Genomic DNA, 25,478 nt, shown 5'->3' on the forward strand with positions numbered 1-25,478 from the left:
GTGTACCAGGAATAATAATGTTCAAAGTTTACATATGGTAGCAGCAGTATTGAGGGAGTAATTACTAAATCTGTGTCTGTATTATTCCTGTTCCCCATCACTAGTTCAGGTCACTTCAGGCACCACCTGGTTTTGATTTTGGTTTTGGTTTTACCTCGACACAGAAATGACTTTTATTTGTCTTCCATTTTCAATGATTTGTATCTCTGAAGTAGAGCTCTTCTGCATTATTCTTCGTACATTAATTTTTCACAAGTCAAATCAATGTTGTATGCATTCCTGCTTCTCTCTCTGAGGAAGATCACTGTGAAGTGCAGAAGTTTCAATGGAATCACTCGGGTTTTTCAAGACAGGTAGTTACCTCTGCTGAAATCTTCTTACAAATGCTACCTGCTTTGGAATAGCTCCTACTCTAGTACCTTCTTTGCAGACAAATACTTGGAGTTTAATTAATGATCAAGAACAATGACTTTGAATCTCAGCTAAAATCACTATTTTAAAAAATGACCTACTTCCTTGCCCTTTAGTTATCATATTAAAGAAAAACATTTGTTCAGTTATTATAGAACTATTATGAATTTCATCAATAAGAATATTGTAGTTTATTTTCGTTAATTATATGAGTCTTTGCAATATTTTTTAATTTTTCTCTTGATGGACAAATCCTTAAATATTATTAGCATTTGACCTTTTGAAAATGGAGCATATTATCCATGACCCTAAGAAGATGAACTATTTTTCTCTACAAAATATATAGTGTGAGTCTATTACTAAACATCTCTTACAAAGGAGTTTTTACAAAAGTGACTCTCAGACAGTCATTAAGGATACAGACCTTTGTGCTTTTTTTAATATTTGAAAAAACAATGCAAATTCGTCTGATATTTGAAATGTATCTGACAAGTCTGCAAAGTTGAGATTATTTATTTTTTAGTTAGACCTCTATAAATCAGTGTATTTATTTAGGTTTATAGTATGTCAATCAAAAGCAGCAGTGAATAGAGGAATTTTTAGGTTAGAAAAAAGGTTTATGACAAGTGAAATTGGTTTCTAAAATATATTGAACAAAATCTACTGAAAATGAACAAGATAAAAACAAGTACCATTGTGGGAAAGTGTTGAACTGAAAAATAATCTCATTGAGCTATATTTTGGGAAGCATAGACTATAAAAAATCAATGTTGTGACCACATTGTACTGTAAATTTCCCAAAGGGAAGGTTTTTCATAAGTCAAATTGTAAGTTATAAAGTTTAAAACCAAATAGCCTACACTATTTTTCCTGACTATAAAGTTTCCTTCATATACACAATCACTCTAAAATAGACTCACAACGTAGCATACAAATAGTGCAATAAGGTGGACCTGGTTTAGAAATACATTAAGAGAAATATGAATGACCATTACCATATGACTAGGTCATATTTTCATTATATTATTTACATATTTACCAAGTAGCAATCAATTCACAATTAGTGGCTTAACCCTGATCAGCTTTCAATTATAATGTATGAGATGAGCAAAAGTCTTTCAACTCAGTGAATAGTCAGTACACAGATGGATGTTTGAAAAGCAAAGATAAATCCCACAACTGTGTCTCATGTTCTACAGATTTTGGAAGGATGGTTCAAGAAGAAATTACAGCAAGCAAGTTTTAAAATCCATTATCACCAATCCCAGCATTAGGTTTGACATATTTCAATGAATCATGTATTTTTACATATAATACACTCATTAAAAATATATTTAAAGTTCTGTGCACAAATAGTTCCAGCTACTCTAAAGGGTGAAGCATGATGCCATCAGTTTGAGGCCAACTTGGCCAGAAGACAACAGACTACAAAAACAAAAGAAGACAAAAACAAAGATGCTTTTATGGGTAACAGCTAACTTGGGTACTGCAAACTAGAAAATCAAATTTTGATGAATTGTTCTTGTTCTTCACCATCTGGTTAAGAAATTGTTTCTACCATGATGAGTAGTAAGAAGAGAGGCTTGCTTCAAAAGCCCCCCCGCTGCTGAAGTCACCTTAGCTCTGTGTGGCTCAGTATCTTCATTAGCAAAGAAATGATGCCTCTGATTACTGAGTTAGAGACAAAACACCACTAATGCAGACACTGGGCAAAACGCTCTGCAAATTTACGAACACTATTATACAGAAGCTTTTGTCCATTCAGCATCCTTTCATTTCCTGATTATGGGTTTGGTGACTTATTAGTGATGGAAAAGCTGATTTTATACTCGAACTTTAAGATAAACTGTTTGAGAATAGAAACTCTGTAGAAAAGACATGCTGTTTCAGGATTTAAAACAGAGGTTTTATGGATGCATACTTTATCTACATTTAAGTGATGGAGTTTCACCACAGTTAGATTTTAAAAATTGTTTTATGTTGTATATCCCTGTATGGTTGGAACAAACACTTTAATTCTAAGGCATTTCCTCCCTAGAGGCACATCTATGCTCTAGCTGTGAGAAGTACTGGACTAGCAACTGTCTGCTTTGAGATGACTCTACTCATGAGTGACTACATAAGATTCGGTGCCGTTTAGAACCCAGGTCTGGATTAGACAGTGATGAGGGTTTTAATGTCTTTTCCTCAATTCCAGACAGTTGCAGAGCTCCCCAAGACCCATACACTTTTGATTCCATTCCTTCCTAGACCTCACAAGTGCAGAGCCTGTGTACCTATGGAACACTTCATTTGAAAACCAGATTCCTAATTCCAATGTGAATTAGAGTCTATGAAAATATCACTATGAGTAATTTCCCTAAAACAGGTTTCAAAATACAGTGTGATTCCACTATTTGAAAATATATTTAAATACTCACATCACCAAATACACTGAGCAGGGCTCACATGGGCTCACAGAAACTGAAACACAGGCACAATGCTTACATGAGTCCTCTTTGTATGATACAGCAGCTAGAGTTGAGGGATTTTGGACTTTTAACAGTGGTAACTAGCCTGCTTTTGAGACTCTTTTCCACACCCCCAGTCAGTTTTCTTGTCCAGTTTGGCTGATATCTCTTGGAAGCCTACACTTTTATAAAACTGAAAGGTTAGGGGTGGAGGTCTGGGGGAAGGCAGAGGTGGGGAGAGTCAGGATGAGTGGAGAGAAGGGAAACAGTGGTTGGGGTGTATTGTATGAGAGGAGAAATTGTGGAGGTAACACAGTAAGAACTCTTTCTGAGCAAACATAAGGACATGCATTTGGGTCCCCAGAATTCATGTAGAAAGCAGAGTGTTTCTGTACATGCATGTAACCACAGTGTTTTGGACAAAGAGAGGAGAATCTTAGAGCTTGTTGGCATCCTCAAACTAGGCTGAGTTAAATGCTTGTACCTTTATAAAATAGTACAGAGCATCCTCCTCTAGCCTCAGCATATATGTGCCTCCACACACCTATGCACACATATAGATAAATAAATACTTAATTATAGAATATTCTCTACATGATCATTCCATACAAATTTCATCAGCATTTTTATATGGATTCATGTAGAGTCTGTATGTAGACACTAGAGTAGTATTGGCGCATACGATTAAGATAATAGTTCCTTGTTTTATGCCCCATTTGTTCATCTATGAGATGTCCTGCATAACTGTAATTCAAAACAAACATTATGGCTTCTTTATATTTCTCATTCTTCACTATAATACATTGTTGTACAAACTGGCAGCTCAGGAGAGAGGGACCATGCTGCTGTTAACCTTGCTTCTTTCTAGTGTAAGGATGGAGAAATTAAAAAGTCAGTTTTTAAATAATTTTCATACTTTGATTTTGAATGGTTTATTTTTCAAGGAAAATATCTAAATTTGATGTAAAATCAAACATTAACTTTGAAACTACTGCCCACCATAAACAAAATCTGTTGTCTACAATCATTTATGACCATTATTTGAGAAACCTTGACACTCTTGGGCTTTCAGACAAAAGCACTGGTGCTTTTGTTTTGTTTTATTTTTTGATTTATTTTGTTTTTAATTAAGGGAGAGTTACCAGTGAAGATCGAATATATATATACACATACACATACCCTCTTAATACACAAAGGCTTTCCCTTGCAAAATTCATCAAAAGTAGAAATAGATTTCTTTCTATATCTCTAGTTTGATGTTGGAACTGTAGAAAAAGGAATGTTTTCTTTGTTTGTTTGTCTATCTGATTTCCTGTTATACCACTTTGTGTCCTTAAAAAGTACAAAGCACAGTGTAAGGGACAATAAATATATGTTGATACACTTTTAGACAGCAAGACTGTTACCTGTGTATATGCTTCTGTTCTCTATTTGGCTTGATATACTGATTTTTCCCAATGATATAAACAAAATTAGTTATATACAAGCAATATTTAAGTTAAAATTAAATTTAAAATTTAAGCACAAAGTTAGGGAATTTTTGAGAACATGTCTTATATGAATGATTATTTTACTTTAAATTTCACATATTCCCAGTGAGATTTTTCACTGTACTCAGAGAGGAAAAGGTTTGCATTCACCTGCTCATTACTTATTTAATTGTTTTGTTATCATCAGAATCTGCAGTATCTTCAGCTAAATGTCGAATGAACAGAGAGGTTCTTAATATCTTATTAGTATTATTGACGAAGAAAGACTATTGGAAACCTGCATCATAAAAATATTTTGTAAAAGTCAATCAATTTATGAGTGTTTCCTTAAAATACTTACTGTAAAATGTATTGCTAAAGATTCCCATTTTGTCACCTTTTATTGGCCTTATTTCATGGAATATTATGTCATAGGGTACAAAACAAAAGTGTAACAATAGGTTCTCTTTATTCTGGCTAGGGTCCCGCTACCCTGGAGCCCCAAATGAACACAAGGATGCTATATTAAATATGAAAATTTTGGTTGATGACTTGAGATGTTTCTCAGCTATCTGTGTCCTAATTATTAACCCATTTCTATCAATGTATGTATTGCAACAAGGCTGTGGCTTATCTTACCAGAGAATGGTCCAGACCTCTTACTTCTACCTCTACTGCATGGGGACATCTAAGCATCTCAGGAGAGGAGTGATTTCCTGTTTGTCCCTGCTTATATCCGGGGTCTGCCCAACTACATCACTTCCTGCCTGTCTGTACAGACCTCCAGACCTCTATGGTTAGCTAGTGGCAAGTTTTTGCAGAGCTATGTCACTTCCTTTCTGGCCAATCAGGCTATCAGTGTTTTATTCATTAACCAATAAGAGAAACAAATACACAGAAAGACTTCCACCATCATCAAGGAAACATTTGTTATCCATAATACTACTTAAAGCCTCTCTGCAGCTTTATTAATATTGTCTTAGTTCATCCTCCAAATGTGAAGAAAAACATGCAAGTGTAACTCTCTGGGAAAATAGAGGAAATTCAGGTAATTTTTCATAAAGCATTTCCTAGGGATATCATAAAAGAAATGCTTTGATACCTTAGAATGACATAAGTATAAGAAAGATATCTTTTGTGAGAAAGCACAGATATTTTTATGATTTCTGGGACATTTAGACAGAATATATATATATATATCTTATAGAAACAAAAATTTTGCCTTTGGCATATAATGACATGAAGAATGTTCTTCAGTCATTTCAGACACTGGTTGTTGGAGACTACTGTATTACTAAGTACAGAATGTATGAAAAAGAGGAAGAGGACTCTTTCATCGAGGAGCTTGTTAAATAAATGATCACTGGTTTTGCCATTTTGAGGGAAAGGCCATGTCAAATACTGAGTTTTTTATATCCTTTTAAAATTCCATTGATATTCACAATATTATGAGTTAACAGTATCACATTAGTGAACACATGCTGCCTTTGCTGCTTCAGATTCCAGATTTGAACTTTGAACCTACTGCGTGACCTCACTGAAGGTAAGCTTTCTGAAATTTATATGAAGTTGCAGATCAATGCATTAAGATTGTATGGAGTGTCACAGGAACTTCTCCAATCATTCCTTAAAGCATGGTAAGCACAAATATTGGGTAACATTTGGTGGTCTTCATTTACTCAGCCAGAGACTCTCCCAAGACAATATGTATAACTGATATTCAGAAGAGAACATTTGGAGAGGTTGGATTTTCCCTGTATCATTCCTAAGTTACTATTTTGTTCTGAGGAAGAGTTCTTCTCCTGAACTAACCTTTGCACTGAGGTTTCGCTTATGCTAACTAGAAACATGGTTGGTATGTTCCCAATTAAATATTTTATTTTTTAAGAGGAAATACGATAAAGCTACTCAGTCAAATGTGTCATGCTTGAAAATAAAGCTCCTTCCAGGACGCATCAGTCTCTCAAAGCAACTCTACTCCAGTGTGCACAGGAATCTTCAAGTTATGGAATTGGTCTCATTGGTGGTTATTTAGAAAATGCATAGTATCAAAGTCTAAACTTTAAGTCACTCCATAAAACAGGAGAAAAATGGAATCTGAGTTTGATTTAGTTCTTACAAAATGACTTTTTGAGTGTTATCAAGGTCCTCATTTAATTCCTCTCCACAACAATATTTTTTACTATTAAAACCACCAAAACAATTCAGTCTGATTTTTGTTCTGTGAAAGGGCCCTTACATCATATATCTGTTCTGACAGTATGGTTCAAGAGTCTGTGAAAGGAGCAAAGTTGATTTGAAAGAGATTACTTCAAGAATTCAGACATTTATCATTAGATGACAAATATCACACTTCATACAGAGACAATAATTCTAATTCTTCTCAGAACACTGTGAGGACAAGCCTGAGCCACAGAACTTCATGCTTATGAAATATGAAGCAGCTATACTGATGTGAATATAATGAGACTAATATGTATATGTGTAGGCTTCAATTTCCAAGTCTTCTCTTCCTGTAGTCTTCGATGATTGACCTAAAACACAGACTCGGGATCAGAAAATAACAGAGCAATGTAGAATGGGGCAATTAGATTGTAAGTAGAGCCACAATCAGAATAGGAAGCAGATGCATCCTTTGATAGGTAAAAAGAGCTCTCTTGACAGCAGTAAATTAATCTCTCTCTTCTTGAAAGTTATGTTAAAGTTCTATCTATATTTGGTATATACAGAATTAGAAAAGGCTAAAATTTCCAAGAAATACTTCTAGATAACCCTGCCAAAATAATATTTTGCCTTATACTAAAGATACTAATAATAGAGTGGGTATGATGGTGCTGTGTGTTGAGAGCAAAGCTTCAGTTCTCTTCTTGTCTGCCAGTCAATAATCCCTATCCCATGTGTTACCAAAACAAAGAAACAAAACAAATCCTTGAAAACATAGAACTTGCTTTGGGAGTTGCAAGGTCTTCTTGATATTGATGTTTCAACAAGCAAGCATGTAAAGCATCTTCTAAATAAGCTGATCTGTTTAGTCTTCTGCATATCATTTCCAGTCACAGGGGTTAACAGTGCTGTTGCTGATGTTAGAGAATGTGCAGCCATGTGGATCTGACAATGAACAATTCCTGGCTTCATAATGTCCACATGTCATCAACAGCACAATTGTGCCAGGTCTATCTCCCCCAATGCTGTATTATCTACCATCTATCCTAGTCTCATGGAGGAGCACGTCATCTCCAAAGTAGGAACTGAATTCTCACATCAAAGAAGACAAGTAACATGCCCAGGCAGACAATGGATGCCAAGTGCTCTAACCTCAGTTTGTGACTCTGTGTTCTGCATAGTCCATACTTGAGTGCATACTCTCTGGATTTTAAAGGAAACCAGAAACTTATTCAATAGCTTCACTTCAGCATTTCTGTAAGCCAAACCAAATGTCATGTGCAAGTAACTGCACACACATTTTCAGTTATGAAGTAAAATCCTTGAGAGAGAACTTCCTATTTTACTAGCGGAGGGGTATTTTGTTGCTCTTCTGGTTATTTCCTCTTGGGGATGCTGTCATTTCTCTAAAGCAGAAGCCTTGGATCCTAGAGATCCAGGACCCTCCTTTTTTTCAAATGTGCTATCTCCTGGGCCTAGGCAAGCCCATTTTCAAGTGCTACTAGATAATTTATATCCTGGAAAATAAAAAAATGTTAAGAAGAATTAATTCTGTGATATCATTTGACTGAAGAGGTTTCCATTACAGAATAAAAAGTATTTTTTGGATAAATATATCTCCACCACCCATTCTGATAGTACTCAGCAGTTTTGATTTCTCAAGGCCACTTATTAATTATAAATAGGAAAGTAATTCACTACATTTTACCTAAGCAGAATTTATATCTTGCATGTGCAAATTTTACCTTAACCTGAAGCACTGAATAACATATTTGAAATGTTCACCTAAGGGTAAGGACTCCTGAAATCTGCATTCTTATTGCTTGGGTGGTGAGTACAAAGATGCTCATTCTCATGCTAAGTTAGATGCAGTGGAGTTTTTCTAGTCTAAAGACATTTTTGTATGCTCCAATTGAAAGATGATGCACCTGAGTTAGAATGTTAGTGTGCTAATGCCAGATGCATCAAGAGACCTCAATCAGTAACAAGTATGTTTGACTTAGTCAGATAGTCCAAATTAAAATTAAATTAAAACTAAAAAAATTAAAATTAAAACTAAAATACAATAAAAAGGTAAATTGGCATTTCTTTCATCCTTAACCTCTACTTTTCTTCCCTCTGTTCCTGCTTGCTATATGTGAATACAAGGTCCTTTAACCCTGGACATAGCTGTGAGGTAGTTTGTCTAGATATATACAGTCAAAAATAAAACTAGTTCTAGAGTTTGAGGTCCATCAGTCTAAACATTAAGATATTACTCCAGGCCTAAAGATATACTCAGCATCGACTTTACTGTATTTCCACAGCACTGCCTATAACTCCACTTCCAGCTCCAGCATACCTAATAACATCTTAGGGTCCTTTTGGCAGGCAAATACACATGAAACACATATACACACACTCACCATTCTCTCTCTCTCTCTCTCTCTCTCTCTCTCTCTCTCTCTCTCTCTCTCACACACACACATAGAGACATTAACACATATACAAATTGATAATAGACAGACAGATAGATAAAATCCCTTAAAAATGTAGACAGACAGACACACAGATAGATAGATGATAGATAGATAGATAGATAGATAGATAGATAGATAGATAGATAGATAGATAAAATCCCTTAAAATGTAGCCAGTGGAAGCTCTATTGTACCAAATATCTCCTTGAATGCCAAAAGTAAGCTCAATGTAACTGGCCAACTCAGAGCTGGATCCCAAAAGCAAGTTGTATATGAGACCATTGAGTCTGGGGTACAATGTGCAATCCTACAAAGAAGCAATGTCATAAAACTGCTTTGGCTTCTCAACTTAGTGTCTAATGTTCAACGAAGAAATTACATCTGCAACCCTGGCAAACATTTTTAGGAAGAAGTGTATTTAGGAGAAGTAATGTGCATATATCTAAGTACATAGCTTGCATAAAAGGGAGTTTCCCCCACCCCCCCAAAAATAAAATGCACTTCAGAAAATAATGCATGCCTTATAAGAGAATAACAGGTACATAGTTGCAACGGTATTCAATACAAAGCTTTAAATGCTTTTAAGTATTTCAACTACCTTGAGATGTTTTAGAAACAGCTCCTAATTCACTTTATTGTTACTCATCTAAAATCTTTTTTTTTGTTTATTACATTTCCTTTAATCTAGTACATTTTAGTAATTGAGAATTTAATACATAGGTACTTTCACATCATTGACACCCTTCCCTTTTCCTCCAAAACTCCCATCGCCACCCCTCTCAAATTGGTGATGTCTTCTTTATTGTTTTGTGTATGGAGTGTGTGTGTGTGTGTGTATGTAAAACTTACTGAGGTTGGTGATCTGATACAGCTATTTTTCCTCTATCATCAGCACTGAGAATTTTAGCTGCCCACCTCACACATGCTAGGCAAATGCTCCTACACTGAGCCATATCCCTACTCCTAGTGTGAACCTTTAAATTTGTCTTTTTTTCACAAGAGTTTCCTGGGAACTCCTATCTTTTATTTGAAACCAATCACATCCATCCAAAAACCTCAAACACTTTTATCAAAAAGATGGAGTGGAGTCAACCTACTTCTTTTTGTTTGTTTGTTTATACATTTTTTTATATTAGAAATGATTTATTTTACATATCAATTCCAGTTCCCTCTCCCTCCCATCCTCCCATACCCCCCACTGAGCCCAACCCCCCTCATACCTTCCCCCTCCACTCCCCAGGGAGGGGGAAGGAGGCCTTCCATGAGGGATCATCAAAATCTGTCAAGTCATTTGGGGCAGGCCCTCTCCTCTGTATCTAGGCTAAGAGGGTATCCCTCCATGGGAAATGGGCTCCTGAAGTCCATTTATGGATTAGGGATACATCCTGTCAACCTACTTGTTTATCAGCAAGTCCTCCCACCTCAATGTTCTAGGTTCTCCTTGGAATCCTTGTCAAAAGCGAAAGGCCTTCCCAGCACTCAGGAGACAGAGGCAAGCAAATCTCTGTGAGTTCGAGGCCGGGCTGGACCGACGGCCTCCAAAACAATACAGAGAAACCCTGTCTCATAAAACCAAAAAAAAAAAAAAAGCGAAAGACCAACATGACCCACCCATCACCAAATTCACTTTGATAAAGTCCACCTGTTAATTTACTAGTGTCAGATGCAAAGGCACAGTGATTCCAGCCTCCCCTCACCCTAGTAACCACTGTCCTTACAGACAATGCTTACTCACATTGTTTCATTGTCATTTAATTTCACTACAAAAGGTGAATTTTGACTTCCTGTTATTTTTCATTTATGAATTTTGACAAAAGTATTAATGCATGTTTTATATTATGAAATCAGATATATAATTGTCAATTCATTCCTCACTAACATCAGGCATACCAGATTATATAGGTGAAAGACAGTGCGGTCTCAACTAGGGTTTACTGTTGCTGTGAATAGACACCACAATCATGGCAACTCTTATAAAGAGAACACTTAACTGAGGTGACTAGCTTACAGTTTCATAGGTTCAGTACATTATCACCATGGTGTGGTGCATGGAGGTATACAGGCAGATGTGTGTTGAAGCTGAGAGTCCCTACATCTGGACTCAGAGGCAACAGGAAGTTGACTGACTGTCACACTGAGGGGAGTTTGAGAAAAAGACCTTAAAACCCACACCCACATGACACACTTCCAACAGAAGGTGAGGCATAGGTTACAGGTATGCCCTCCAGTCTCAAGTGTTATCCACCCTCATCCAACACAACCACACTTTCTCCAACCAGACCACACCTCCTAATAGTGCCACTCTCTATGATTTTATGGGGACCCAATACAAGCATTCAAGCAACCACAACCAACAAATAAGGAATGCTGAGAGTAGGGAAAACAGATTTCTGCAAGGAGGAACTTTTCAAGTGGTTGTCTAATACCAAATAGTCAGCTCTGAAAACCTACAAGTAATGTTACACAGACTGCACAGGTTCTGCTTAGAAGTGTGGTGTGTGTGTGTGTGTGTGTGTGTGTGTGTGTGTATTTAAGCCAGGAATTCGAAAGAGATCAAGGAAAGGTATATGGGGTATATGGTAGTATTCAGAAGAGGAAAGAGAAGGATGAAATGATGTGATTATCCTATAATTCTCCAAATAAAAGAAATAATCAAAAAATAAATATGTACAAAGACAGATATAAACTTCTTTAGGGCCAATGTTCAAATTTTCTCCAAATCATCATGGAGGCTTCATTTTGTAAAGCAGAAAGCAACTTTCAAGTCCATTGAAAAGATGTAATAAAGATTACTCTGATTCTACAGTTTTACAATTTCCCCAAATAAAGCCATCATTGCGAGGCATGCATGTGTTTGCCTAATTACAATTTCTGGAAGTATCTCAAGCAAAGGAGATTTTCCCATCTTTACATTTGTCTCACATCCTGATCCCTTCATTAAAAGTGCTTAATCTTTGTAAACAATTTTTTTTCTAAAATGGTCTTTGGTAGATCTGCTAGAATTTCTTAATGTTCTTAAAGTTTATCTTACAATATTCTTAGTTGTCTTTTTACCAAGTACATAGTTCTAGCAATATGATATAATTATTAGTATAATCCTTGACCCTTGTAATAAATTTTAATTCAAATCTACTTTTTATATAAACATTCTGCAACTTCTAGGTTAATAATTTTGTATTTCATTGTATATTTGTAGCTTTAAGAAGATATTGTTCATTTTTTTTAAATCAGTACATAAGTTTCAAGGCCTACTACATAGAAAGTTGTGGGTAAGAATGGAGCTCAGTTTTTAAGTGTCTGTCTAGTATTCATAAGACCCTTGGTTTCTTGTTCAACTTGACAAATTAATTAAAATTAAAAATTGGGGTTGAATACCAGAAAGTTATTTTCTTTACAGTCTTTAGCATTCATATAGAAAAATGACAGCAGTAGTTAAGGAGATGATTATATAGATTCATCCCCAACATCCCCTAAATGCCAGGAAGGTGTGGAACCTGTCTGTAGATCAAGAGCTTGTGAAGCAGGATTGTAAGATAGACTAGCCAAACTGGTGATCTCTGGGTTCAAGTATGAAGCTGAGATTGAAAGAGCAAAACAAGCAAAGTGAACCTCTGCTATGCACATTCAAAAGTGAATCTCCATTATGCACATTAAAACACACATGTATGTACAAACATACACACACACACACACACACAAACACACCCTGTAAACACCACATGGGCAGAATTTAAAATCAATATTATTAGTGATAACTTTTTTCAATTCCATTAATTACACATGCAATAAAACTGCATTTTACATTCAAAACTAAAAATCGTAATATAAAATAGCAATAGCATTTTGTTAACTTAAAATGGTACTAAATAAAATATAACATTCAATGTTCACTAAACAACTGAATAATCTTTATTTAATACTATTTTCTATTTTCACTCACAGTAGCCTCTTATATTTATTAGTATTTTTACTATGTGGTGATATCTTACTTGCACATATAAGCTTGCCTGAAGATCAGAGGATGGAGCTTCCCACTAGCTAACCCTAGAAGTGTGGAGGCCGGTACACACAGACAGGAATGAAATGAGATGACTGGGCAGAGAGAGGATATAAGCAGGAAGAATAAGGAACTCTCTTTTCTGTGGGAAGCTAATGAAGGAAAGGCTGGGTTTGGCTTGCTCCTTCTTCTCTTTGATCTCTCAGCATTTTCCACTATATCTGACGCTGGGATTTTATTGTTTAGAACAATTAAAACCCCATTTACGTTATTATGATACTGTAACCAAACCTGACTTAAGGAAGAAATAGCTTATTTTGGCTTGCTAACTAGAAAAATGGTTGGTATGTTCCCAATTAAATATTTTATTTTTAAAGAGGAAATGAATAAAGCTACTCAGTCAAGTGTGTCATGCTTGAAAATACAGCTCCTTCCAGGAGTCCATGGTAGTGGGAAGCATCACAGCAAGCAGCAGGCATGGCAGCAAGAGCATGAATCAGAAAGTCACATCTCCATCCTCCAACACAGAGTAGAGAGGCCGCAAAGTGCAAGTGCAGTGGGGCCAGCAACTCTCACTGCATTCTCTTCCTCTTGCACCTACACACGAGGTCTTCCAGACATTCCCATGAACATGTGTAAACACACACACACACAGAGAGAGAGAGAGAGAGAGAGAGAGAGAGAGAGGAGAGAGAGAAAAAGAGAGAAAGAGAGAGGAAAGATATATAGAGAGAGAGAGAGGAAAGATATATATATATAGAGAGAGAGAGAGAGAGGAGAGAGAGAAAGAGAGAGAGAGAGAGAAAAAGAGAGAAAGAGAGAGGAAAGATATATATATATATATATATATATAGAGAGAGAGAGAGAGAGAGAGACTAACATTGAAGATTTTAGCTTGTGTAGCAAAGAAGAGTCTCTTGATCATATGGAGTGAGTTTTCCAATTCAGTGTTTATACACAGAGTTTGGATGAGTGGATGAGTATTCAGGACACAGTATGATCTAAGGAAATAGTGAGTAGCCCCTATTTGAAGGCTCTAGAGAAATTTGCATATGTCATACTCAGAGCTTAAATCAGTCACTTAGTATGACTTAAGGAAATTAAAGAAATAAATTGTCTTGAATTGAGTTACTTTTGTCCAATAAAAAATAATTCTTAAGAACACTTTAACACACACAAACTCCTTGTATCACTGCCAATGACTTTTGCCAGATTTCCTGGCTCTGCTCAGACAGGCTCACACTATACTGATTCTGGTATTAGGATTTGTTAGAGATTATGCTTATTTGTTCGACATCCTTCTAATCCTTCCTACTCCTCACCCACTGTTGCCATTTGTTTTAGACTGCCCTTAAATTTAGGCTCATTGAAATACCTACCTTTCCCTTCTATACATGTCTGGATATTTGTATAATTTTCAATCTCTAGTTTATGTGCTTTTGTGCTCTTCTTTTTACCACATGAGGCCTAAAGCGGCAACCAAACTCTTATTACATACTTGGAGTCCTATAATATACATGAAGTCTAAAATAATACATGACCTATGTCCATTGTGAAATGAATAAATCAAAGTAACATATTCATCAAATCAACTATCCTTCTTTAACTGGCATATTCAAAATTCATTCTTAGTGGCTTAAAAGTCTACAACTGAGGTCAACTATAGCCACCATGCTGTCCTAAGATGTAAAATAAAGCTTTTGAGATGGCATGTCTTTAGCCAACTACTCTAACTTTTTTCTTTTTTCTTTTCCTCTTTTTTTTATTGAAATTAGAAGCAAGCTTGCTTCATATGTCAATACCAGCTCCCTCTCCCTCCCCTCTTCCCCAACCCCCACCAAATCTCCCAACCCCCTACCTCATTCCCCTTTCCCTCCTAGGAGGGTGAGGCCCTTCATGGGGAATCTCCAAAGTCTGTCATATCATCCTGAGCAGGGCCTAGGCTCTCCCCCATGTATCCAGGCTGAGAGAGTATCCCTTCATGTGGAATGGGTTCCCAAAGTCCATTAGGATGCCAGGGATAAATACTGATATAGTACTTGAAGCCTCCTCACTGACACCCACATGCAGGGGGTCTGGATCTCTTCCATGCTGGCCTCTCAGCCATTAGTCTGGAGTCCATGAGCTTCCCCTGTTGTTTCTTTGGATTTTACCTGCCTGGTTGAATCCTTTACTCATCACTCCTCCCTCTCCGCACCTGGTTTCTAGGAGTTCAGTTCAGTGTTTAGCTGTCGGTATCTGCCTCTGCCTTCATCAGCCACTGGATGAAGGCTCTAGGATGGCTTACAAGGTAGTCATCAGTCTTATTATTGGGGAAGGGCATATAAGGTAGCTTCTCCACTATTGCATTTCTATGTACCAACTAGTTAAAAAATCTCATTACAAAGAACCATGTTTGAGGTAATTTTCGGTGTCTCTCAGAACATAAGCAGCTTTAACATATAACTTTTTCAATAAATTGTACCAATATAAAACTTGATCAATAAATTGTCCCCAAAACTGTTCAGATATGCTTCTTTTAGTTAAGAAATCAATCCAAATACTTAGTCTTAGATTTTCAAGATATTATAAACTTCTTATGTATGTTATTGCTGGGAGCATCATCCTGAAAATAAGTGTGAAAGTGATATTCAGCATAAAAGTCATCACATGGATTTGTAATGAATCCTTCATAATGATCTTGTGAATTTGAGTGACAAAGCACAAGATATAAAACAGTTGAAAAGAATGCTCTTTTTTTCTGGAGACACAAAGCCACATATTCCTTAAAATAAAAGCAGTACATTCTGATAAAAGATACCAAGCATTTGAAACAGAAACAGAAGGCATGATGATCACCAAATTTTATTTCACTAAACATACTGAGTAACAGATTCTTACTTTTACATTTGGGCATTGGGGAAAAGAGGAAGAACACACTTTGAATCCTACAATGTTAGGACATGTCATTTCTTGTTATATATAGAAATTTGCATTTATGATGCTTCCCTATGAATCTTTTACAAACTCTCTAATGAAACCTAAGAATGTCTAATAATATCAAATAGGCTCATGCAATGAAATTTTTGTAATATCATAAAAAAGACAAGTTATTGATATGTTTGTCCCCAAATGCTGGCTCTGTACCAGGGAGCCCACTATAAGTCAGACTCTCTTAAACTGCTTTATGTGGATAGAGCAATAGTAGCAAAATAAAATCATCAAGTTGGATGTCACAAAAAGCATGTGGTTCCATTCATAAAGTGTGTCTTGAGCCCACATACCCTATCCTTTGTCTTCTGGATATACCCCATTTTGAAATTATTCTCTGCTGTTAATGAGAAGTGACTACAATTTGATTAATTTCAAACATGTGTCACACATAAACAATGTAAAGGACTGAATTCAATTATTTTCCTCTTAGAGTGTACATGATGTTCATAGGAAGAACCAAATATACTTTTTAAAGAAACCTGAAATCCTATCTCATTACAGTAAGTATATCCTTAATACAACATATTGCAGTTCAATTGAAGTGTTAAATTCACAGAATAGCCTAATACAGTCAGCTCCCAAGACTGAAATATCTAAATAAAGCGAGAGTCTCATTTCTGGGATCTTTTTCTCTACCCAGAGAATGCACTTGATCCTGGCCCCTGTTTTGTTTAACTGTTTTGCCCCACAGCTACTCAATTCCGGAAAGTTTACTGTAGACAAATACATGTTAGCTTAAAAAGGGAAAGTTTCAATTAACAAGGGGAAATGTCTCTTTTGCTTAATTCAAATTATCATCATTACTATTTTAGGATATGTACTAAAACATTCATTTTTCAAAGTGCTAATTAAATTTCCACAAATGCAGTAAGCCTCTAACCACATTATAAGAAGAAAAATTATATGATTAAGTAGTTGTGATTTAAGAAACAATGATCCCATTTAGGTATTTCTGTCCAACTTTCTAACAAAAAAAGTGTTTTTCTTTCTTATTACACAGCCTGCAGTAATAAGTGAAATATAATCCTAATTAATTTTCCCCCAGCTGTATATAAATCAATAGCTGCAGCATCCCGAAGGAAATGCACACTGCATGGTCCTGGAAGTTCCTAATGAATGCAAATAGAATGACCTTTTTCTGACAACTATGAATACAGTTTCACACTTTTACCATTAAAATCGCTGCTATCAGCAATTCATTCAGTAAACAGCAAGCAAACAATAGTTGTAAATAACTATTCATTACAGTACAACCAAATGAAAATTCTCAGCTGCTGTTACACAACTTTTAAGCCCTGAGCCTGGTTTTTTAAATTTTATTTTGATATGGAAACTCAGTCACAAATGTAACTAATCTCCATTCTATTAATTTTCTCTGGTATAGAGGAAAAGGGATTAATGTAATTCTGTGATAGATCATTTAATCAAGGGTCTGATTTAGAAGTGTTATCATGAATAAAGTGGATCAATTAACAGTTTTATGGAGTTCTAATCACGACATTGAAATTACCAGAGAATGATGATCATTTCACATAGGAAACATCTGGGGTCATTATATGTATGGAAAACCATATTGTCATGACACAGTGCCATCTGTGTGATGAACATGTGGACCAACTGGATTATGCAAACCGACCACTTAAGGCTGACACCTGCAGAAGCCTGAGAAAAATACAGATTGAATCATATTCTTGTCCATATTGCTGGACTATTTAAATCTAAAGTATAATAAACCTACAAGTGTATGTATATACTCACATTGTTTGTCTCAATACTTCATTGAACTCATGGCAATTTCTCATCAAAGACAAGGATAGCAGCAGTATCCATAATAGTCAAAATCTGGAAACAACATAGATGCCCCTCAACCATTGAAGAGTGGATAAGGAAAATGTGGTACATTTACACAATGAGATAACTACTCAGCTCTAAATAATGATGACCTCATGAAATTTGCTGGCAAATGGATGGAACTAGAAAACCCATCCTGAATGAGGTAAGCCAGACTCAGAAACACAAACATGGTATGTATTCACTCATATGCAGATATTAGATATAAAGCAATGGCTAACAAGACTGTATTCCATAGCCCCAGAGAAGCTAGGTAATAAGGAGGATCCTAAGAGGGACACACGGGTCACCCTGAGAAGGGAAATTAGATGAGATCTATAAGATAAACTGGGAATGCAGGGTGCAGTGGGAGGAAAGGGGGAATGAGAACTGGAGGGAATGGGACAGTGGAGGCGGGGAGGTACAGTGGAAGAGTAATGAAAGAGATATCTTAATAGAGAGAGCTACTATGGGCTTAGAGAGAAACCTGGGGCTAGGGTAGCTCCCAGAAATCCACAAGGAAGACCCCAGCTAAGACTCTTAGCAGTAATGAAGGGGATACCAAAACTGGCCTACCCCTGTAATCAGATTGGTGAGCCTTCATCCAGTAATTGATGGAACCAGACATAGATTCACAATCAAGCACCAGGCAAACCTTCAGAATCCAGTAAAAGAGAGGGAGGAGGGCGTAGATAAACAAGGGAGATCAAGACCATGATGGAGAAATCTACAGAGACAGCTGAACCAAGGGTTTAGAAACTCATGAACTCTAGACCTCCAACTGTGGAGACTCCAGGGGAACTGAACTAGGCCCTCTGTATGTGAGAGACCCTTGTGAAGCTTGAACTAACTGAGGTGGCCCTAGCAGTAGGATCATGATAAAAACCTAGCATATGACCTCCCTTGTTGAAGTCCACTCACCATGGTGGGATGCCATGCTCAGCCTTAATTAATGGGCAAGGGTCCTGGACCTGCACAAAACTATTGTGACAAGGCTATGCTGTTTCCTCATGGGAGCACTTTCCTGTGAGGAGGAGTGGATTGGGGCTGGACTGGGGAGTAGATGAGGTGTGGGAGGAAGAACTGTGGTTGCAATGTAAAATGAAATTAAAAATAAAAAAGTATATAAAAGCAATCAAAGTTTATAAGATATTTCTTCTGGTCACAGATCTATATACTGACAACTCTCAGGGGGTTCATAAGATCCAAAAGATAGTAATAAGTCACCAGGATACAATCACTGTCGTTCCAGTAGGCCTATCCAAATGCCATAAAGTTTTAACAGTCTCTGGAAATCCTCCATCCCATGAGGTTCCTGAGAACATTACTTTTGTTTTCTGTTTTTAATTGATTTTGCACCTCTAAATTGGACACCATCCCATTCTATTTGGTATCCTAAATGGATATTAATGAATTTACATGAAATCTCTTCATAGGGAAGTATTACCTTACTTTAAAGGTGGTTTCACAAATATTTTAGTATAAAGTGATCTTTCTACACATTCAAAAGCTACAATTATTTTAAAGCTATTCAAATGACTTCTAGAAATTATTCCAAAAGTATTTCTATGGCTTGTTTGGCAACATCATGCATAGAAAGCAATTTTGAACTGCATTAAACATTCTCCAGTTGAGAACATCTCCTGCAATGCTTGTACTCTCACACCTGTGATGCCTCCGTGTTCAAAATGAATCCCTGCTACATCTCACTCAATATTGATCTGCAAAGCGTTTCTCCCAATCCTTTTCCCAGTGTGGTCACTGAACGGTATCAGAGTTCAATAGGAAGATCAGCTGCTCATCCGCTTTTTACTAAAGCAATTTGTATTATGGATTTATTTTAGCAGTCTACAGTGGCAGCTGCTGTTTTTACTATTTAAATGCTTTGATTATCTGACCTCGCTTACTTTATCTTTCTAAGTGCTTTGCATGGGCTTCAACATTTGATCAATAAGTGGGGATTCCTCTACAGGGTTATAGTGAAATCAAGCTCAATGCAGGGCTCCTGTGTACTAAGTTTATTACTTGATCTGTCTTAATTGTGTTTTTATTTTGATAAGTTTAAAATTAATTATGCAATCAAGAGTCTTTCATTTGAAAAGCCATGTAAGGTATTAAACTACTATGATCTTTCCACATTACTTTCTTCATTGTATTTTCTTGAAAGAAATAATTTCTGGATAATATTAAACTGTAAAAATAAATAGAGGATAGTCATTTATGTTTATATGTAATTGATGATAATAACTGGATTGAAAAGGACTGATTTTACATATAGAATTTGAAATTTATGGCAAATTCTACATCAAGATTTCATGTTTATCTTTTTAATATGTATGACATATCTGGGACTATTTTTGAGAACTAATTGTCTTTATCCATTGAATTTTAGCTAGCCATCCCAAAGTAGCCACCAAGTACATTACAACATTGTTATGTTTTAACTTAAATGAAGCTGGAAAAATTTTGATAAACAAAGGAAAACTTTAAAAATATTAAAATGTGATGCTTTAGTATTACTAATTTCTATAGAACAAATTAATGATACAAGGAAAAGTTTAAAATCAATTATCAATAGATGCATCTTTAAAAACCAATAGAAAACAAGTTACCAGCCTGAAAATCATAAAAAAATTGAAAATGAAAAAAATGTTTCACTCAATTAAAAATGGTTTCAATTTTGAATTTGAATTGCATAAGAAATTATGAATTTTCCATGCTTTGAATACTTCCTAAATCCAATTTATAAATGTTTAGAGTCAAATTATATATTACCAGCCTATTAAGATAAAAGTATTTCCCCAAAAATAGCTGAAAGAAATTTCAGAATGCATATATCATACTCGGATGTTCAATTTCCTTTTCCTTTAACTGTAATTCCATGCTTGAAATTTTTTAGTTCATCTAATGACATTAAATATTTAAAATTTACCTTTGTACTACTTCTTTTAAAAATAACATTTTTAAATTGAAAAATGTAGATATTTGTAAAAGTGTTGAGTATTAAGTGAAAAAGAGTATTTTCCCAAACCAATTCAATTTTCAATATTTATCTTCAATATTATATAAAATCAAAATTATATAAAATATCATATTTGGAAAACACTTTCAATAGAAACTTAACAGTTTGCTCCAGGGAAAACAAATGCAAAATAGCAAGAACATGAGGTAAACAAATGGCTAAATTCTATATATTTTCAAGATGTTTATCTTAGAAAATATAACATTTTCTGAATAAATAGAATGTGAGCATTCTCAGTATTATAGAAGGTTCATATTCACATGTTTATCATTGGAAATAGTAGTCAAAATGATAATTCAGGAGCTCTCCTTTTAGACTATGCTATAAACTATTATCACAACAATTTTTCTTCTGCTTCTTGTAATAAATAACATGTCATGCACACATGAATACAAACAAAGCTAACAGCAGACAATTAACTTTGACAACTACATGCACAATTTTAAGTTAGGTAGATTAGAATTCTTAAGTACGAGAAGAGTGAGCAAAATATGAAGAAGTTTAATTACCAACCATCTGCTATCGTGACATTTCCAAAAAAAAAAAAAAACTGTTCTAGCAGCTTCCTTATATTGTGCGTGGAAGAGGAGTACTTGGGAGAAATCATTTTCAGAAAGTTGTGCATTTCAGCAGAACACAGCCCCAGCAGTTCATACCCATACTTTTTTCCTCACGTGGGTAAATGCTAAGGGAGAGGAATCCAAGTTTCATGATACAACAACACAAAGCTGGGAAGTGAAAATTATGTTGCAGAGGAGTCTTGGAAATATGACTGTAAAAGTTAATCAATAAAATGTCTATTTCTGTCTATTCACCGGAGGCCCCAGCTGCATAGCTTCACTCAATCGATACTACAAATTATTACGATTTCCAGGTTCCCACTGGACATTCAGAACAAATCTTTCAAGTGTAACAGGCTTATACCAACTGCATGGTGTGTGTTCTCTATATTTACTTCAAAAGAAGAAGTAGAGAAAGGGAACCCTAGGGTCCTCATGAATTCAATTTTATACCAACAAAATATGAGTCATATTTTAATATGTTAAAAGTTTTCCTTTAAATTACCAAAGTTTTGTATGCATCTTTTTTTTCAGTTTATTTTACATTTTGAAATGCATTAGCTAACCTAGTATGAATTTTGGTGGTATGGCGGCTTGACTATTTCTGAACGACTAAGCCAGATAAGGTAGAGATAGATGTCAAAACCCTCCCAGATACAAGATGAGTATTAAGAAGATAAAGATGAAATCTTGACATTGTGTGTGCTTTAAAACACAAATTCTTGTTATTGTATTTATGACTTGTTAAAAACACTTAAAATCAAGGTTTTGTGTTTTGTTCCTTCTTTTATAAATGATAACAAATCCATCAATTTAGAAATGATTACATTATACTTGAAGAAAAATATTCCCAAGTGTTGCTTTCATTTGGGATTCTCTGAACTCTGGTCTGGTTTCCATTCTAGAAATGGCTCAAACATTTAGCTAACTTTTCTTTTATCTTTATTTTACCTGAAAGCTAACTTTTCTTTTATCTTTATTTTACCTGAATTACCCGGTAAAGATCCAGAATTTTTCAGAAAAGGAATGCTATGTTAAATGAACTCATTAACATGTTTGAATGCCTAAGTCTTATGTTTCTACTGACAGGTGAGCCCCACAATGCCAGGAGCCACTCATGCCAAAATGCTGGTGAATTCCCTCAGCTCCTACCACCTGAAGATAGCATTGGTACAAACAAATGAGAAACCTAATGCTTGACGGCCTAGCCACCAAGGGCTGTGTTTAGTTTGGTATGAAAATCAGGGGCATGCTTGTTTACATGTCGACGCTTCCTTGAGCATGAAGACGTACTTTGCAATGTGAAGTATAGCTCTTTTGTTTGTTTCTTTTTGTTTGTTTGTTTGTGTAAGAAAAAGGAGCCAGGTATGATGAAGCACACCTGGAGTCCCAGCACTGCGGAAACCGAAAGAGGAGAAACACAAATTCAAAGGCCAATCTGAGCTACAAGATCTGTCTCTAAATAAAAGTGCATAGAGTAAAATAAAAATCACAGAAGAAAGGCGAGCTTACTTTCTTTATGAAAATATCAAATTGAGGATATCAAATCAGTCTTTGGTTACATATTAAAATTTTTCCTTGTAACATGGTATAATTTGACTGAAAATATTTAGTTTTTCATTAATACAGTGTTTTAAAATAAGCTCTATTCTGCATTTCTTATCTAATAATTGTACACAAAATAAGAATTTCATGTGAAGAAAGAATACTTTAGTTAACTTCACGTAAGCTGACCTGTAAAATTAAACAGAGAACTGTGCACAGACTGAGAAAACAGAACTTTACCTGGCTCAGTCACAGCGTTTTCACCAGATAAATCACTTTCTATCCCTTTTCCTGTGGAATCTAGGACTGTAAGTGGATCTTTACAGCCAGGCTTTTTGATTTGTTGTTGGGCTATTTTGTTTGAGTGTTTCTTACATGATCTCTACTTGTTTGAACTAATAAGCACCATTTTCCTAATGCTCAGCACATATACACATCTCTGTCAGCCTCTATTACATTTTATTTTCTAAATATATCAAAATATCATTTTCCTTAATATAATGTGTCTCTTAAAGAATCCTAATATTTATAACAATAGTCTATGACTTTATCATTTGCAAAGAAACATTGCCTAATACACTTCTTCTCCTTAGCACCAATTTCTGCTTTTTACCATTTATTAAACATAGCTTTTTTGCTGTGTAAATGTTGACATCTGATGCATTAATGGGAACAGGATTTATTAGAGTGTCTTATTTAGAGGGAGGAAAATGTTTATCTACATTGTAGAATACTTCTTTGTATTTTATTTTTTAAAAGTACTGAACCTTTGAATTGAAAAACCAAAAATAAACTCATTATGTTATAATTTCATTTTAACAATGTAAGTCAGATTTATAAGTTGAAAATGGTATATAAGGATATGCAGTACATTTTGTGAATTTATGAGTTGGCTTCCAAGGATCAGTTAATATCAAACACACATTTCAGTTTTGGCCTCAGGACTGTGTTCCAAGATGAATTAGGAAAGAAAAAATAGTTTATATATGTGTTTTCTATCAAACTTCGATTATTCAATATAATCAAGCTTCAGTTATTAAACTGTAATACTTGATAAAGAGAAACAGAGGGATAGGCAGGGAGTGAGAAAGGGAGAATTTACGTAGGTTATGACATTTTCATTATTGTTTTTTAAATAACAAGCTAAATATAATTAAGGAAAAGGCAGAGGAAAAAGCACAAAATGAGGAAATCTCTCAAAAGGTTCTGTAACACTTATTTGACAGGTAAATGATAAAATCAGAACTTCCATAGCCTAATTATTAGATATGCTTATTAAATAAGCGTTTGAATGATCAGAACAAGAGTTAGTATTCAGAAGGTTTCACTAAGAACAGTTTTCTTTACGGTCTCAAAGCTGGCCCAGAAGTTTTCTTCATAGCCCTTTCTATGCTTCAATGGTCTGTGCCCAAATTCTGCTCTAAATGTCCCTCGATTTAGTCGCCATTTGTTCAGAGCCGCTACTTTAACAAAAAAGAAAGGCAACCAGAGCCATATGTAACCTTTGGACTCTAAAGTCTGTAAGATGAGAAGGCCCCTGGCAGGTAGGTGCTGCAGAGACACAGCACATCTCTCCACGCTTCCACCTTGACCGTATCTGTGAACGTTAACGAGAAAGGTGACTGCCACACCATAGATCAGAAACGGGAGTGGGGGGTTTCCAGCTTTCATCATGTGCTAGCGCAGTTAAGAAACAAGGCAAATCTTATGTTTTTCTGCTCTGTATACCCACACTGTATTGTATAAGCCAGTAAATATACTGAAAGCCTTTTGCAAGATACAGTAAAATTAAGTATTTAACAATGAAAGTTAAAGGCTTGACTTGATTTCAGTATGGAAAGTCAAACTTTGTGAAATACTGAAAAACAACTCACTTGCTGTCATTTGATTCTTCTTCAGAAGCCATAATTCCCTCTGTCACTGTCTTCGGCTCGGCCTGGGCTTTTCAACTGTTGTGTTCTTGGCGAACTCTTGCTGTTCGCTCAGCCGCTCTTGAGCAGTTTTCAAGCTGGATTCCATTAGAAGAAGTTTTTCATCTTGACTGGCAAGTTCTTGCGCTGAAAGATAAAACAAGAACACTGCTTGAAAACACACACACAGACACAAGACATCTAATGTGTTTTGTTTTTACTTTTTTAACCTTTAAATTTAATGCCATATAACGTTGAGAGAGACTTAAACAATCCTTGTCAAAATTTAAGCTCTTACAGTTTCCACACTGTTGCTTAAAGTACTTAAGGAAACAAAGGTATATATTGAGAATTAAAGGTGAATGCCTGAATCTCAGAGTCATAAATTATTTAATTTATAAAGCTTCATGGCTTAATCAGAAAACAAATTAACAAGAGTTTTACTTCTGTTACTATGTATTATAGGAAAATATTATTGATATGCAGAAATCTTATTCTTTTGTTAGCAAAGGTTTGAAGCATAAATATATCCACACAGACAAAGGCTAATACATATACATTATGTCAAAAATGACCTTTTTTACTACTGACTTATTTTCAGTGTTTATGAAATATACGTACTTTTCAAGGTCATCCAATAGATGGCGCCCTTTCATTGAACCAAGCAAACAGGCAGCAGGCTTCAAGCTC

At 35.4% G+C, this 25,478-nt stretch overlaps 1 long non-coding RNA gene across 1 annotated transcript in view; it reads right to left on the reverse strand.

The window, feature by feature from the left end:
• The window catches only part of LOC121138760, a 90,510-nt gene extending 65,595 nt beyond the window's left edge, over positions 1–24,915 (reverse strand). Inside the window, exon 1 of the long non-coding RNA XR_005875619.1 lies at positions 24,753–24,915. This is a non-coding gene — a long non-coding RNA (uncharacterized LOC121138760). The remainder of the gene's footprint in view (positions 1–24,752) is intronic.
• Positions 24,916–25,478: the final 563 nt, after the last annotated feature.

The sequence above is a fragment of the Mesocricetus auratus genome, unplaced genomic scaffold (assembly GCF_017639785.1).
Source record: "Mesocricetus auratus isolate SY011 unplaced genomic scaffold, BCM_Maur_2.0 Super-Scaffold_6730, whole genome shotgun sequence".
NCBI classification, from domain to species: domain Eukaryota; kingdom Metazoa; phylum Chordata; class Mammalia; order Rodentia; family Cricetidae; genus Mesocricetus; species Mesocricetus auratus.